The sequence below is a fragment of the Ammospiza caudacuta genome, chromosome 4 (assembly GCF_027887145.1).
Source record: "Ammospiza caudacuta isolate bAmmCau1 chromosome 4, bAmmCau1.pri, whole genome shotgun sequence".
NCBI classification, from domain to species: domain Eukaryota; kingdom Metazoa; phylum Chordata; class Aves; order Passeriformes; family Passerellidae; genus Ammospiza; species Ammospiza caudacuta.
In genome coordinates this window covers 21679647-21697040 of record NC_080596.1, presented here as the reverse complement: position 1 = coordinate 21697040, position 17394 = coordinate 21679647, and the positions used below count along the sequence as shown (strand labels likewise).

Here is a 17394-nt window from a genome sequence, read left to right as displayed (position 1 = left end):
TATATCTGTCCAGCCAGCCTTGTATTTAAACAAACATATTTAGGCAAAATGCCTAAGAGTGAAGTCCTATTTTTCTGGCCCTCAAAGAAAAGATAGTTACTCCATCAGCAATATGAAGCAGACATTAAAATATTCAATGAGAGTGCTTTCAAATTCCCACAGGAGATCCCATAGGAAACTGTCCCACTTTGCATAAATGACTGTTATTGCTGGGTGGAGAAAGGGTTTGGACAATCAGATGATCCTCTCCCAGAGGGGTGGATGGGGGAGGAAAACAACTTCTAGCCCAAGTTTCAGGCAGACAAGAAATGACTCTAACTCTTCTACTAATTTCATTATTTGTATTACAGGCTCAGTGATGCAGGCAAAAAGGATCCTATTAAATATTTTTAATATATGCTTAGCACAGTTAGACATAAAAATGGGCAGGAACCACGGTGAGGATAATTGCTAATAGTGAAAACTGTCTAGTCTATGACTACATTTTAAAAATCCAATTTATCTTAGTCAACATACCTCTTCCCAGCATCCATTACTTAGTAACACTATACAGAAATAACAAGCAGAGAGATTTTAATTTGCTTCTTTAAAAATATTTAGTTATTCACCCTCTCTGAGAGACACACATTTCCAGCAACTCATGTAATCAGTACAATATTTAGACCTTTTTTAAAAAAGAAACAAACCCAAACAGATTTTGGCATAGAAGGCAGGGAGCTGCCTCTTTATGCCAGCAGGAATAAATACAGTTTCCATGTATTACTAAAAGGCATGAAGTCTAAGCAGCTGCAATGCTAGAATGTGTAACAACATATTGTGCACTAACTTAATCTAGCTCCCTATTCTTGGAGCAAGTAGCAAAAAGTTTCGATTTATTTTTTCAAGTAATGTGATTTGTGAAACAGGAAAGTCAAGAGTCTTCTGCTGAATTACCCTTCTTTTAGTCAACAAATTCTTTCTTTGCACCTTCTTAAGGCAGAAGATCAGATCTTGCTCAGCTTGCAAAAATGCACTAAACCTGGTAGAGACCTCAGTAACATTATAACACACATGCAAAAAAAAAGCACATTTCACATCAGAGTGCTGTAGAACTCATTAGAGAGCTGACAACCTGAATTGGCTTCCTTTGTAGCTTTGGAAAACGACAAGAAGGAAAAGGAAAAAAACTCTTTTATGTTCTCTTGGCATGGCACAAAGAATTCAAAAAAACACTGAAATATGCGATCCTGTGTTCTGATATACAACATATCATTCAAGGAAAGAGGAACACACTGGTGTTGAAAACACCTCATCGTACCTAACAGAGTGGGCAGGGTTTTTCCTGACCTGGACCCAGCAAGGGCCAGGAGGATGGGTGTCTGCAGCCTGTTCTGTGAAGTAATCTCTGCTCCAGCCCAAAATACCCACTCTGTCAGAACTCCTCTTGAGCCATCCCTCGAGCTATTTGGCTGAGGCACTGCCCTTCCAAGAAAATCTCCCATGTATCACTGTACAGCCCTCAGGGAAAACCCTGTCAGATACCCACAAACACCCTTTAGTTCAGCAGGCATGGGGAGAGCAAAATGAAACCGCAGGGACAATGTAGGATTTACCAGTGGAAGGGAGGAGGGCAACAAAAACCCAAAAAGCCCATTGCCCTGTTAGTCCAGAGCATGAAGGGATAACCTTTCACTACTAGGGATCTGCCAGTTCCTCCCCAGTGCTCCCCAAAGGTCAAACCAAGAACACAGTGTTGGGCCAGTTTCTACAGTGAACTGCAGCTTTTCTTCCACCCACCTCCCCACTTGGCTTCTGGCAGACAAGGCACTGCTCCTTGTCCTTGAAGTCTCAACTATCATGATTGCAGGAGCAAGACAACAGCAAATTCTTACAGGTTTTCTGGATTTGAAGGTACTAGATTTGCCAGACTTATGGTAACTTTGCTGCTGCTTCTCCAGAAAAAATACCTGCTTCTATACACTTGAGATACCGAATCCTGTGTTACAATGTAACTAAAATGGCACAGCAGTCTTTCTAAGCAAGTATATCATTGTGAGAAAAGAACATGGCAAAGGTTCTTTCCCGGTTCTAACAGACATCCATCAACAATTTGATCTGCCCTTGTCCTGGTTTAGAACAGTTTTTCCCAACACCTTTGCAACTGTTTTGACCTACTGAAAACCATACTCCTGAAAAACAAATTTAAACACCATACCCTTCATATGTTTTATCTCCACCATGTTTACAAAAAACACTAACACCATACAGCCCCTTAAGTTATCACCAGATGCTCAAATCTTGCCTCTTTCACCAGAGATGAGAAACACACTGCTGAATTTTACTCATTCTTGCATTCAGATGCATGTGAGATTGCACAAAGTCACAAAACACCACCTCTTCCTTTACCGCCTGCTGGTCTCCTTGCCCTGCTTATTTTCTATATATTTTATATTGCCAAGACTACAGGAAAGAACTAAAACCAAGTTTGCCAAGATAGCTGTTCAGGAAGCTGGGTAAGCCTGGTGCACAGCAGGGCTAGCACAAGTAGGATAGATCAAAACATCCACCCAGGTGTGCACAAATCCCCTCTGGTGTCAGCGAGCAGCCGGACTGAATCGGATGTGCTTTCAAAGATTATCTCTAAAACCGCAGCCTAGTACTTCAACCAAGGTCAGGAAGGAACTGCAACTTGATGATTCAGTCAAAACTCTGGCACAGATGGGATTGCAAAATATGAACTTCACTAAAATAACCTATATGATGAATACAAGGCTGTGAATCACAATACTTGCCAGAAGAGTGTTCATAAGGTGTGGGGGGTTTTTTCCCTAAATGCTATGCAGGAAGAGACCTAAAGATCTCTTAAAGAAATCCTCAAAATATGACAAGACCTTCCAAAGAAAAACATAAATTGTCAAGAGACATTATGAATTAGCAGCCATCACAGTGGGTATTTCACTGTGCATCTTTGGGGCAGGTTTATCCATTTCATTTGTGCTGTGTTTTACTTAAACTCCACACATTGTCCCACCAGGACACTAAGAGCACTCAGGAGTACAGGAGCAGCCAAGGATCTCAGTCAGCATTGTTAGATGGCACAGATCAAGTCCTGAAAAATGCAGGAGAACCTCTAAGACCAATCTGCAGCACTGGCTATGACTTTGTGAACACCCACCTATCAAAGTAAGTTAGAAGACCTTTTCTAAAAGGTGAAAAATCTGGGGAAAACAGATTTTTTTTTTCCCCTTTCATCATAAAACTCCTGTGTAACTCCCTTTTTCCACAAAGGCCATTCCCTTTCCTGACTTTTTGAACTGTCTTTAGAAAACAGGTGTTGTTTACAACAATAACAAACACACATCTGTGTGGGTGTGTTAATACACACAAAGGCAGGATAACTGAAACCTCTTCCTATATTTAGATCTGTCTGGTCAGCTCTAATTGCATAATTTAATCAAAACCCTCTCCAAGGGAAACACATCCATATTCATCACAGGCATCAAAGGAAACATCTTTACAAACTATATCCTTTTACAAACCAACACATGGTCCCACATCACTTGTCCAATTGTTGCATTCCTCCTTTGGGAAGGGCACGGAATTTTATTTCTTTTTATCAGCTGAAAAAAGCATTTCCCTCCAATTCATCAGCACAGGGAGGGAGGAACTTCCTTCACAGGTGAGATGCGGAAAATTTACTGACATGTCACTTTCAGGGGTTTTTTTAGGCAGTTAAAACATACATCTGCAGCATAAAGGAAAACCTTTAAAACAGAAAAGAAAGAAAAATGCCCATCACCACTCAGGCATCAAAATTTTTGAGTGAAGCTCATAAAATGCAAGATGTGTTTTGTCTTCAGAGAACAGGACAGTCTAGCACAGACTGCATGAATTTAAAAAGGGGTTTGTGAGCCCCAGCCAGAGCAGCACTCCAACAGGGCATATTTTAAGGTATATTTTAAGGAGGGGAACCCCACCAAATGCACTCCAGTTATGCTCAGCTGAGGCAAGCCACTACTCCTACAAATGATTCATTTCACCAAGAGCCTGCACCAATACAGTTACATCAGCTGCATTAAACCACTTCTAAAGACTGTGACCCAGACCTCATTTATCAGAGATTAAGTAAAGATGTTAAATTACAGCTCAAGATCCCCAGCTTTAAAGCAGAATCCTTCACCAAATCAAAAGATGACAAAAACTGAGAAGAAAAATTACTTATTCACCAATAACAGAGTTATTGGGTCAAGCCTCAGCAAAGCAGAACAAAACTGGTGAAAATTAAACCAAAAAAGCAATGCTGTTAAATTAAATAAATCTTTCCACAAATTAGTCCTCCACCCACCATCTATGTACCTTAAATAAGAATAGTCAGTTTGCCAATGCTGAAGACATTTCAGTGCATTTCATGAGATGCATGTTTTTTTTATTTTTTTAAAGGATTCTTCCAGCTTTCCTCAGTTTTGCCTTATCTGTAAAAATTAAAGAGCAGTTTTTTGGCCTTTAAACAACTTTTAAAACACTGTACCTTCTTCATGTCTTTAAAATGTCCATGCTGAATTTCACCAAGTGCCCTGCAATTCACAACTACCATTCTGGACAGAGAAAGTGTTTAAAGATGACAAAGCTTTCCAAGCCAAGTTTATACAACTCAGACACAAACACCAATATTTGCCAGACTTCCACTGTCCAATGAAACATTATTTAATTACTGCATGCCACGAGTGGCCCACTGAAAACCAGGACTGGACTTCAGATGACACAAAGCCCAGTGTGCTCCAGGTCCTCAGGACACTGAGGAGCAGCTGCACAACCCCATCACAGCAAACACTCCCTGGCAGTTCCAAGGTATTTATCAAGCCATCCTAAGTCACAGACCCTTTATAAATGGAAGATCACAGTGTTTATAGATGCCCCTTCCACTTCCACACAAGACAATTAAACTCTTTAAAGTTTATGACTTACAGGCAAGTACAAATCACGGATCCTCTTGAGACCAAGTCAAGGACATCTGGGTTAACAAAGTTCAAAATTCACCCACAAACACACATAAAGGGTTGATTGCAGCCTTCACCAGCAGCTGAGGTACAACTCTGAGTGTGTCTACACCAAAAACAGACCCAGAAGTCACAGACACACCTTTCCCCTCCCAAAAGGGCAAAACAAGGGTGCAGACATTCATGAGGAGTAAGAAAGATCCAAAAAACTGTGGGATGAGGCAAAAGCAGCTGTCACAGCCCCATGCCAGAACATCTGCAGAATCTCATGTCAAACTGTTTTCTCATATTCCTGAGATCAAGGCTTTGGAGTGTTCTGTACAAAGGCTTCAGCCCACAGATAGGAGCTGATAGTTAATGCAGCAGTTGGGAACAGCATAGCCTGAAAGGAAGTGGGAGATATCCTCCTACACTGCTTACTGGGAATACTGAGGTTTTATAACAGGAGAAAAGGGCTGTAATCTGTCTGACTCCCTGGTTATCTGTAAGCTTTTCATGACTTTTGGAAGAGGAACCAAGCCACATAAAGAATTACTCAGTACCCCTCCCTTATCTGCAAGCTTTTCTTCTTAACAGAGCCTTATGATTTTGCATATGGCAATAAGACAACCTATTAATCACTCCAGCATAATTTTTTGAGACCCGTTTGAAGTTTCAAAAGTCAGGTTTTGCAAAGCTGCAAGTCTCTTACAGCTGAGACACCAAAACACAGCATTTTCCAAACACCCTGTCTCTGCAAGGTCAGCAGCAGGATAGCTTAAAACAGCCATAACACTTCCAAATTTTCCACTGCTGCCTGCTACTGAACAAACAGTCACAGCTGGCCTGGTACTGAGGATGGACAGAACAACTCCAAGTTCTAAAGTTGCTTGCCAAGACTACTTACTTCTAGGCTACAAGCAAAGAACACACAAAGATTTCAGACTCCTTGTCTTTTAGCTATTCCATAGATGTCTTTAATTCTGGGGCTGAAACCAGCACTCCCCAGCTCCCACGACAAGAAGCCTTTAGGCTCAAACAACCCTGACTTCTGGCTGGCCTGGCAGATTAAGAGTCCTCATGTACAAGATCAGTGAAAGCAAGAAAGTAGGCAAAGGTGTGACAGAAAAAATCAGGAATATCAGACTTGAGCCAAAGCAGCCTGCCACCAGCACTGCCTGGTGCTGTTCTCCCTGTTCACACACCACAGGAGATGTATTGGATCTGACCATGAGCAAGAGTCATTCCTGATAAACTGGTGGGGAGAATGGCAAAGGGAGCAGCTATCCAGTCAACTTCAGTAAATAGCCCTGGAGCATCTATGCCAGTTATGCTGGTGCTTTCTGCAAAGAAGCCTCTAGCCAAACCAGAGATAAAAATGAGAAAGATGTTACAGTCAGATTCCCATGTTCTGGAGAGTTCCCCAGCACAGCAGAAGGCTACAAGGGAATTCATTGAGTACCTTGTTCCAGCACTAGGAAAAGTAGTAGCTCCTGCTACTAGGGAAATACCTACAGTTTGTATTTTAAATCTGTAGATAGTCTAATTCCCTAAAGTTAAGAAATTACTACAAAGATGCAAGTAACAAAAATGAGTAAGGGCTTTTGAACACATTTATCATATAGCACCAAAACAAATGCTTTCTAAATTTCTTTTGAGAAAAGTGGATCGAAAGCCAAAAATTTGAAAGTGATTTATGCAGTGGGGCAGAACCCAGGAAAGCTACAAACACTGCACTGGCTCACAGCACAGATCAGCTTCAGGTGTCCCAGCTGTCGTCACTGGCAGTGATTTCTTGTAACACCAATCTGCCTTTACACAAGGGTTTTTAGTGGATTTAGTATTTGCCTTTTCTCCGATTTCTTGATAATGCTGCTACCTGTACCCAGTTCACCAATTGTTTCAAGTTATTTCATCCTCTAAAGAGGAAAATAAAGTTTCTACTACCAAGAAGTTAAACTTGGACATTCTTTTCCTCCTGAGGAAAAACACTTGTCCTGTCTCACACAGGACATGCACTGGATGTGTTCTGCTCATGCAGTTGCATTAAACTAGAAAAACACCTCTAAGACAGCTTGCAGTTTACACTAGCAAAACAACACTTGACCAGGAAAGCTTGCTGAAGTGTTGCTCTCCATCAGTCCTCCCTCACCCCCCATAAAAGATACTGCACCATTAATCGCTGTCCTTTTTGTGCCAATACAGCTGCACTGGGGCTTTGCGGCTGACGTCACTGCTGGCAGCCAAGTCTCTCTAACCACCAACATAAGTATCTGGGAAAAAAAACCCGTAAATTAGACCTTTCCTTGGCAAGCACTTTAAGGAAGTCTTCATCTGGGAGTGCTACAGCACTGCCTGGCTACCTCCAGCAGCTGCCTTGGGCCAGCAAGCTGACAGGCCCACAGGCCAATGAGCAGCCCCAAGGGCTCGCTCCCACCCACAGAGAAAAGGTTTCCCTCGACTCCCCTGTGCCAGCCTTGGTACTACAACACAACTTCCCCTCTACCTGCCAGTCACTTCACCCTCCTAACCTGGCAGAACCAACATAAACCAAAAAACACCTTCTGCAGCATCAGCTCAGAGCACCAAAGTCACCCAAGGCAGCTTACACAAAGAAATTCATGCCTGGGACTGAGAGAAACCCGGCTCTTAAGAGTTCTCTCCATCTCAGGGAGCTGCCACACTCAAATTTTAAGTGACATCCAGGTCAAAGATGAGCTCACACTGAGACACAAGTACTTCAGCTGATTTGCAAAACCTGCTCTCATCCCCAGAGCAAGGAGCCCTGCCTTGCTCTGAATAACCAAACACCTCAGCAAGCAATTCAGTCCTCCTCTACTGCCACTGCCTTCTGCTCTGTAACTACAGCAAAGTTGGGAAAAAAAGAGCAATTTCATATCCATCTATCCAAAAACACCACACACACTAGAGCCTTCTGCTCTGTAACCACAGCAAAGTTGGGGAAAAAAGAGCAATTTCATATCCATCTATCCAAGAACACCACACACATTAGAGCCCTCTGCTCTAGTAACTACACAGCAAACTCAGGAAAAAAAAGAGCAATTTCATATCCATCTATCCAAAAATACCACACACTGCAGAGCTTTAACCCAAGAGCATTTATAAAATATTTTCCACATGAAATATAATACGACACATTACAGAAACTATAATTGCATTAGCCTAAGTTTTAAGCTAATAAAGACAAAGACTTTTCCTTTGGCTACTACATCCAAGAGAAAGCACTTAACACTGACACTGGCTAGCATGGATAATAAAGGCCTGTTATTAAATATGCCAGACTGTAAAACCAGCAGCAGGCAAAAATGCAGAACAGGAAACTGCAACAGTCAAGATGGCAACCTATATGTAAGTCAGCTTTTCCAAGACATTCAGCAAGCTCAAAATTCACATTTTTCAGATTAGTATACTTAATCACTGCATTCACCAGGTAATTAGCAGAACTAAAATGATGACATAACCAAGATCTGTTCTATCTATCTATCTATCTATCTTGGTGATAAAAAGAAAAAGAAGTGTCTGACAAGAGCAAAGAGCAAGAGACTGTGTGAAGGGAGATGAAATTCTGGTCCTGAATGTTGGAGACTCACAGTAAGACCTCAGTAAAGCCACTCAAGTTGGGTTTCTGTCCTCCCCATCTCCCTCTTCCCTCCCTGTACAGGGAAGCAAGCACATGCTTTAGATGTGTTTGGGATTCCTGGAATACTACCACACATTTAAATTAAGCAGCGTAATGGCATTACGCATGTAGCAATCCCTGAAGCCATCATGTACATGTTGCCAGGTCCTTTGAGGTTGAAACAAATTTCAAATACTACATTCTCTGTTGGGACAAAACAATAGAGCAGTTGTCACACAACTGGAAAAACAGAAGTCATCCAGATTTGGTCCTAGGCAACCTATATGGCCACGATTGAGCAGGGGGCTGGACCAGATCAGCTCCAGAGGTCCCTTCCAATCTCAAACACACTGTGATTCTGTGAAACTCCCAAAACAACCACCTGCCAATTAATTTGGTCACACTTCAGAAAAGCAACTGGTCCAAGAAAATTGATAGAACTCCACTTGCCTGGGCACAACTACAACATTGCATCAAGGGCTACTACACTGAGGTAGGGACTGAGCTCTGCTGGCTGTGCACAGGCAGACACACAAGAAAGCTGCTTTCTCCCTGATTTTGAACACTTCAGAGAATCCAGAAGCCTTCTGAATTGCCTCACTCTTAGTCCTTTCATCCTTGTACCCCTGAAGTTTGGCTTCATGTATGGCTCTGTTCAATTACAACACAAATCCTCATCACTGTCACCTTGCTTCACATACAGCCCTGGTAAGAAGCCACTTTTCCACCCCATTTTTCACTGCTTGTGAGCTACTGGAAGATTCTGATCTACAGAGGTTCCCATCCCATGCTCATCACTGAGGGACCAGATACCTAAAGCAACCATGACTAAGCCCTGCCATGCTCACATCCTGTTTGTGTCCCAGCCCATCTGCAAAGGCAGGATGGATTATTTTATTACACCTGGAATTAGGTCAACAGAAAAAAAAAATCATCTTGTAGTTTGTAGTTTTACTAACCTAAGTAAAGCCCTTCCTAGATTACAATAAATCCAAACCCCCCTTCCCCAAAGTATATTTCAGCCCAGAAACCATAACAGTGGTAAAAATATGTCAAATTTCACACTAGAGCATTTAGGTACCAACAGAAAGATCCTTCATCAAACAGGACTGTGTTTTATTGATGAGTCAGTTTTAGTAACTTCTCAGGACCTGCGAGCAGAATCTCCACTCCTAAGCAGGTGCTGGTGTGTGGCCTAACTTGAAAGTAAATTTCTTGCTTCATGTAAGACAGCTTGGAAACCCCTGAAAAAAAGACAACTGGCCAACAGTGAGCAAGGGTGTTCTGCCAACTATTTTGTCCTACCAAACCACTAGCAGAGTTTGTTTTACAACATCTTGGGAGGGCTAGAAAGAAAAGGACAAGGAGTTAAAAAACAAAAGAGAACAAAAAAACCCATCCATGCATTTTTTGCTATTCTTCAGATACAATTCTGGATAAATCACAGGGACACCCCAGAGAATTAAACCATCAACTGAAAGACCAGAAGGTGTCAGTTCCACACCACCTTCCACGCTCACTCTTACACACATTACCATGTTTATTTTGGCAAAATTTTGGGAGCCCTCTCTCCTCTGCCACAGAAAATATGTCCAGTTACAAGCTCCATATTTTTCCCTCAACAAATCAGTTGAATCAAAGTCTTTACAAAGTAAGATGCATGTAAGACAACAGGGGCACTTGATTAATTCCTCCCACATCAATATTCAAACGAAACCCAACAGATACAAAGGTGAAATACACTGGCAGAATGAAGTCAAGTATGCAGCTCATTAACAGCATCTGACCAAACAGCAGATGTTTCCTCCTCCTATCACCCTCAGGAACACATTTAAGGGGAAGCCACAATTTGTTGCAACATGATTCTCCAGTTATTTACTTCATCTTTAATCAAAACTGATTTCAAGCATTTAAACAGCATTTAAGTATTTATATATAAATAGTTATTACATACACAGACCTCGATAAATTTACAGTCTCTTCTCAACTATATTTAGGTGTAGCCTACCTTTATCTGATCCAAACAATTTAACTTTCAGCAGCAGTGATATTGTTTTAGGTATTCATTTGTGCACACACACATACAGCATGCCTATCCACAAGAAGGATCCTATATACACATCATTGTAAGACTAAAACATCTTTAAGAGTCTTATGCCCTGGTTTCAACATGCTGCAGCAGACAGAATGCTGATATTACTTTCAATGCCTTAAAATGCTTGAAATCACAAGTCTGAAATTATTTACAAGAAAAACATCTCAGTAATTTAATCTTTCATGTCAACACAGAAGAATGAGATACCAGCTTGCAGTGTTGAACAAAGTGAGAAAGAAAATCAAGCAGAGGTATCATAACTGTGGTCACTGCATGCACCAATCAATCTGAACATACAAGATTCTCTGAACTCATGGGAAACTTCTCAGCCTGCTACAGAAGTGTCAAGTGTGTGCACACATGCTTTATTTGCTTTCATCTACTTAGATATGCCCTTAAACATGTACATCAGTCTTGCCACCTCTGTAATGCTGCAAACCCTGAAATCCAAGTTCTACTCAAGGATGAAATCTGTACTGAACTGAAATCTATATTTTCAGCCTCCCCTCAAACAAGATCTAAGTACTGAAGGAAGCAAGTCCGTCAGTCAAAACTGGAGGGCAGATGAGATTCTTACACTCCTGCTGGGGAAAGACACAAGGAGACAGTGAAAACTCTCATGATTCTGTCTATAATCACTACAGCACTACAAAAAATTTTAATGGGTATCTTATTTTCAAGTTACCCAATACTGGATTGATAGCCCATAGATCACTTTGATGTGGATTGGCATTTTAGTAGTTTTAATGACAAAAACATGCAACAAGTGATATACTTCTGAATACCATTAAGTGCTATAATTCAGACTGTCTACACTGGCTTAGACAGTCTCATCTGCTGCCATGTTGGGAAGAGTGTTCCCTTTATAAGTACAGAAATATGAAATAATGCTTCAGAAATCACTGGTGAACCACATTAATCATTTGCTTACATGCCAACTCAACATAATAGTTGGGTTTGGATGATACTGCTTTGAACAGTGCCTAAATATAATGACTTATATAAAGACATGTTTAAAAATAATTTGTTTTTCTCCTTCTACTCTAGACTTTGCCTGTGCATGCTGGAGAAAGGATGAGGGAAGAACCAAATGGGAGAGACTGGTGACATCTGTTCTAATATCACTCTCCCAAGCGGGTAACACACGTTAGAATAAAAGTGACGTAGTCCAGAACAATTACAGAATTATGTTAGAACAACCAAATTGTGCAAGTGTCCAGAACAGCTCTACTGGTCAGCCTCCCTACACTGGAAAGTCTAGAGACAGGAAGAAAAAAGCTTCAACTCTTGATCTAAACTCAGCTTCCACACAGTCTCCCAAGAGAGCAGTCACCAGAAGAGTACAATCCCTGCTTGCAGAAAACCCTTTGGGATCTACTGATGGCTCAACCCAGCTGCTGTGTGGCACTACAGCCCCACAACCCTTCCAGCAGAGCAATCCCACTGCCACAGTTCCCCACACATCCTTCCACCTTTCCCAAAATAAAAAACAACACAAATGGACCCATCCCCACAGCTCAGCGGAGTTTGGAGTTTCATTCATGGAACACTTGACTTCACACAGTTAATCAGGAGGACTGTGCTCAACCTTTGTTCCCATTAAACTGGGAGGAACTTTCAGGGCCAGCACATGCAGGTGACAAATGGATGCAAGGAGAGAAACCTGTATGATCTGGGGTCGTTCTAGAAAATGGTTTCATTCCTTGAAATCAGCATACTTTATGAAACATCTGCCTTCTCCATCTCATGGGGCATCCCTCACTCAAATACACAGCAACCTGAAAAGCTTCTGTAGTGCAAATTACCATTTGGCTGAGGAGAAGGATAGGGATCTTTGTGGCAGCCATTAGCCAAGGGTGCCCTCACCCCTGAATCCATCTCTGTAAAGCCCTCCACAGAAGGCCCAATTGAACACTTTCTCTGGTTATTTCAAATCTTGAAGAGTAGCAACATTCTAATGGAAATAGTTATACCCCAGATGTCGAGGATGCAACACTAAAACTTTAAAAATATCAATTTACAATAACTTCCTTCCCACCCCAACAAAACCTTCCATTCTAATATAAAATTTCTCTGTGCTGTTCTACAGCTTGAGAATTGCAAGATGCCTGTGTAGATGACCCTGTAAGTCACCAGCATTTCAAACCTTACTTGCCAAGCTGGGGTTTGTATTTTAAACTCGAATTTTCCACTCAGTACATTTCAAAGGAAAACTTCTAGGAACTGCATATCATCTTTTAATTATTAAGACTGGTATGCATTCAGTTTTTTACTATGCACAGAAGAAAGGCTAGTGGAAGAACATTAGTCTGCCCTTACTACAAAAGGGAAAAACAGTGAAGTTTTTATGGACAGAACAGATCTTTCCCCACTCTGAAAGCAAAACTGAGTGAGTTTGTCATGAAAACCTAAACCAGAAATTAAAAAAATAACCAGAAACAAAACCAACAAAAACCAAAAGCCCCACACATCGGTAAGATCACTTCATAGACCATAAAGCAATTTGTGCAACCTGACTTTCATTTGCACAGATTTTATGGCTCACTCTCCAATATTGTAGTTTCTTCATCTGCACTGACACAGCAGAAGACAGCTCCACATCCATGTTTTAAAAGCCACTGCACTCCAAAGTGAGCTTTAATTCTTTTATCTGCCACTCAAAGTGCACCTTAGCTAAAGCACATACTCTTGAGGTGCAACTGAACCTGGAGACTAATAAATCTCTTACCACTAGTGACCATTTATTTTGTCTGCTCCACTTGCATGCCTCAAAAATATTTTTTTACTTATATTTATGACTAAAAATAAGGTATGTTTCTTTCTGGGCTGGGAAAACCTCAGGAGAATAAAAACTCACACCACTTCAGGTATGAGGAACAGCTTTAAACACTAACAAATGCAAAACTCTCAAAGCCCCAAGCAGCACAGACTAACAGAAAGAAGAAAAAAATTGTTTTCACAGGACTTTTCCCCAAACATATCAGAGTCATTTTAGCAGCAGAAACAGCTAGACCTAAGATGCTGAGTACTTAGCAAACATTTTACTACCTGAAGCATGCTGTTTTCTAGGGCTGTTAGAGGAAAACACAAATTTGAAGCCTCAGTTGTCTTCACTAAGAAAAGTGACCTATGCCATCTCATATTCAAAATTACAATCTCTGTTCTAGAACTTTGGCCATATAGTTCAAGAAATTACTAAAATGCTGTGTCTTATACAAGAACTCAGATCTGCAGGAATGTTTCAACAGGCAGGTACAAACTTCAGTAGGATAGAAATACTAGGAGGAAAAAATCCAAACAATTGGCCTGTTTGCCTGTTTGTTCCTTTGCTATCTGATAGCACAGTCTGAAGGTAAAGTCTAACTGATTCTTTAAAAAAGGATGTATAAATTTCAGAGATTCACTCACAACCACTTCCCCACTCGTACACCCCGTAGCTGCACGTGCCTTCATCTATTTCAGCTCCTAAACACTGCAAGGAAGAGGTTGAGATTTAACCTAGATTGGTTCGGTTTTTACTCTTCACGGGGCCACCAACTTTAATTCCAACTTCTCTTTGCATAACTTCAATAATACACAGGGTGCTCTCTTTATCAGATTCTTAAAGCAGCCGTATCTGAGCACAATGGGACATGTCACAGACACTTGCTTCCCTGCCCTCATAATATGCTTTAATTATGATGACTGAACTAACAGGCTCACATCATAGACTTTTACAGGTTGACCCTGTGTCATCCTGATGTATCATTTTGCACCAGTTCAGTGCTGTAAATCAATTTAAGATCTCCAGCAGGTTGAAAAGGCTGGTAATGATGCTTTCTCTGCAGTCTCTGGGGACTCCACATTATACACAACTTACATTATTTATAAAGCTGAGATGATGCCTCCATTAGGCCTGTAAGACTACTCAAATGATATTTTACACACACAGCTTGGGCTGCACAGAGCAGAATACTAGCAATATATAATAACCAGTGCATTCATGCTTTAATATAAAAAAAAAAAACCAAACCAAAACAGTCATAACCCCTTCATTTTTAAAATTTAAATCTTTATAGCAAGCAAACAAAATCATGGTATCATCTGAATAATTTCCCAGTACTCAGAAACATGTGTAGCACTTTTATTAACCTTTGTATTGTTTTTCCTCACGTTCAACTCTTTACTTCTGTTTTCAAACTACAGAGGAAAAGCAAACACCAAACTCACCAGTTTTCAAATATTTGATTTGATAGTTACTATTTATATGAAAACAGAAAGATCTCCATCTGTTTACTCAGTCACTTCTCTCAAATGTATCAGATGGTCACATCTTCAAGGGTACACAAAAAAGCAAGTTGAACAGAACAGAGGAGGAAAAAAATGTATTTGATTACAAACCCAATGGTAATGGGGTCAAAACAGATGCAAGGACAAATCCCTACCCTTAGGGTAACCTGATCATGCCTTGAACTGATCATTTCTCATAGCTGTGGAAGCCTTCTGGATCAAGGGAAATTTCTCTCAAGTGCCTACTTACAGTCTGAAGTAAATTGCAAGACTTCAGCCCTAAGACCACAGCAAGGACTCCAAAAAGAGCCAGATCGCTCTCATTTTCACACTGATGTTCTTCCAGGCACAACAGACAAGTGAGCACTCAAAACCTGCACTACAGTCCAATGAGAACCTTGAAAAAGCTTCACAGCACTGCTCTCTGGTTTAAGGGGGAAATGAAGTATTAATCAGCTGCAACTAAAAAACTCAGACGCCATAATTCAGCCAAGTCATTACTCACAAGTAAAAGAAAAAAATAAGCCAAACTTAGGTTCCCTCAGATGATTTGTTCCTATTGTTTGACATGACAAGGCGCATGCAGTCAGCTACATGAAGAATTACAGACACGCACCTGCAAAGAAAAGTGTTCTCCATGGGCTGGGTAAGCTACAGTTTTAATTCTTAATCCTCAATGCTGCTTAAAAATACATATAACTATCAGAAGAAAAAACTTTAAACAATTTTTCTTTTTCTGACTTCCCCTCTGTGTGCAAAACAGATTCAAACTATCAGCTATGACAGCTCTTTCCTAAGAAGCCTGTTAGTTTTAAGGTGCAGTATCTTTGGACACTGACATCCATTAAACACCGACATGTTTCAGGCAACGAGCTTTTCCATTTGCCTGTATCTGAAATACACATCTACTTTTACTCCTCTCCATCTGGCTCTAACAATATTGTTTTTATTAACCTCTGTTGAAAATATTTCCCCAAATAAAACTGCAGACATGCAGTGAGCATCATGTTATCCTAAAAGACACCAAAATAACGATTAATTTTCAGAATAAGCTGTTGTTATCCAGATACTGTAAAAGCAAACTGTAAGGTTGGACCACGTACCTTCTTCAGAATGATCTACTAACAAAAGAGCAATCACAGCAACCCTGCCTCGGTCAGAACTCGCTCTGACTTCAGTTTATATTAAAAAAAAAAAAAAAAAAAAAAAAAAAGTCAGCATTTGGCCCAGATCGTTTCGAACGCATGACTGAATATTTCCACGCCAGTAAATTTTAATAAGCTTTAAAGATCTATATTCAGGATAAGATTATTTGGCTGTACGAGTATATGAAGCAACTATACCGAAGAGGGGGAAAATCTCAAGCATCCAAACCCTCTAACAGGGAAAAGAAAAAAAAAAGTGAACTTTCCTTGACCTCTAAGCACAGATTTGTCATTAAAGAAGAAGGGGAGGGGAGGAAAAAAAATAAAAACCAGGAGGGGAAGGGGCTGCGGAAAGAAAGGAAGGGGGAAAAAAGAAGCAAGCAGATAAATTAGAGGGAGAGGGACGCGGCCGGGCCGAGGCGGGAGGCGAAGGGCTGTTCCCGCACACACAAAGGCGGCCCCTGCCCGGCCGCCGCGGCTCCGCCGCGTCCCCGCGGGCCACGCTGGGGCCGGGGCCGGGGAGGAGCCGCAGGACGGCGGATCCCGGCAGGGAAGGGCTCTCCGCCCGCCGGGCCCGCACGGCACCTACCCACCAAGTCGGAGCGGGAGCGGTGCCCGCCGGGCCGCCGCAGGGACGCCATCATGCCGGGAGGAGAGCGGGAGCGCAGCGCTGCCCGGAGCCGCTCCCGCCGCCGGGACCGCCGGGCAGCGCCGGGCGAGGAGCGGGAGGAGGAGGAGGAACAGCAGGAGGAGGAGGAGGATGCGCGGGCACAGCCGCCCGGCCCCGGGGGCAGCGAGTGGGGAGAGGCGCGGGGGACGCGAAGTTGTTACCGGCTGGCGGGCGGTGACGGGCGGCCCCTGGCAGCTCCTCCGCGCCGGGATCGGGATCGGGATGGATGTGGCCCGGCTGGCGTCAGGCGGCCGGAGCCGCCCCGCGCCGCTCACCGGCACACTCGCACACACACTCGCACACACACACACTCACACACACACTCACATACACACGCACCGGCCCGGCCAGGGATCCTCCCCAAATTCCCGCCCCCGCCGCCGCTCCGCCGGGTCCCGCTGGGAGCGCTGCGCCCGCCGCCGGAGAGCGGCCCCGGCACGGTTCGGCACGGCACGGCCACTGTGTGCACTAAGCCACAGCTCGACCCCCGGTTCGGGGGTGAGCCTCCTCCGACACCCTCAGCGCGGCTCAAAAGGCGTTCCTGCCCCGCCGGAGCGGCTGGGGAGCTCCGGCAGCGGAGCTTCGGGGACAGCGGCAGATGCTGTCGGACTTGGAATTAA

General features: G+C 42.5%; 1 protein-coding gene across 4 annotated transcripts in view; it reads right to left on the bottom strand.

The window, feature by feature from the left end:
• The window catches only part of SMAD1 (SMAD family member 1), a 44172-nt gene extending 27045 nt beyond the window's left edge, over nt 1–17127 (bottom strand). For 2 of the 4 annotated variants that reach the window (XM_058804422.1, XM_058804425.1), the window contains exon 1: nt 16936–17127. The gene's annotated coding sequence lies outside the window, so the exon portion shown is untranslated. Of the gene's footprint in view, nt 1–4507; nt 4552–16693; nt 16884–16935 lie in introns of those variants that run through there. The other 2 variants (XM_058804424.1, XM_058804423.1) reach the window with 2 other exon arrangements.
• Between the last annotated feature and the right edge of the window lie 267 nt (nt 17128–17394).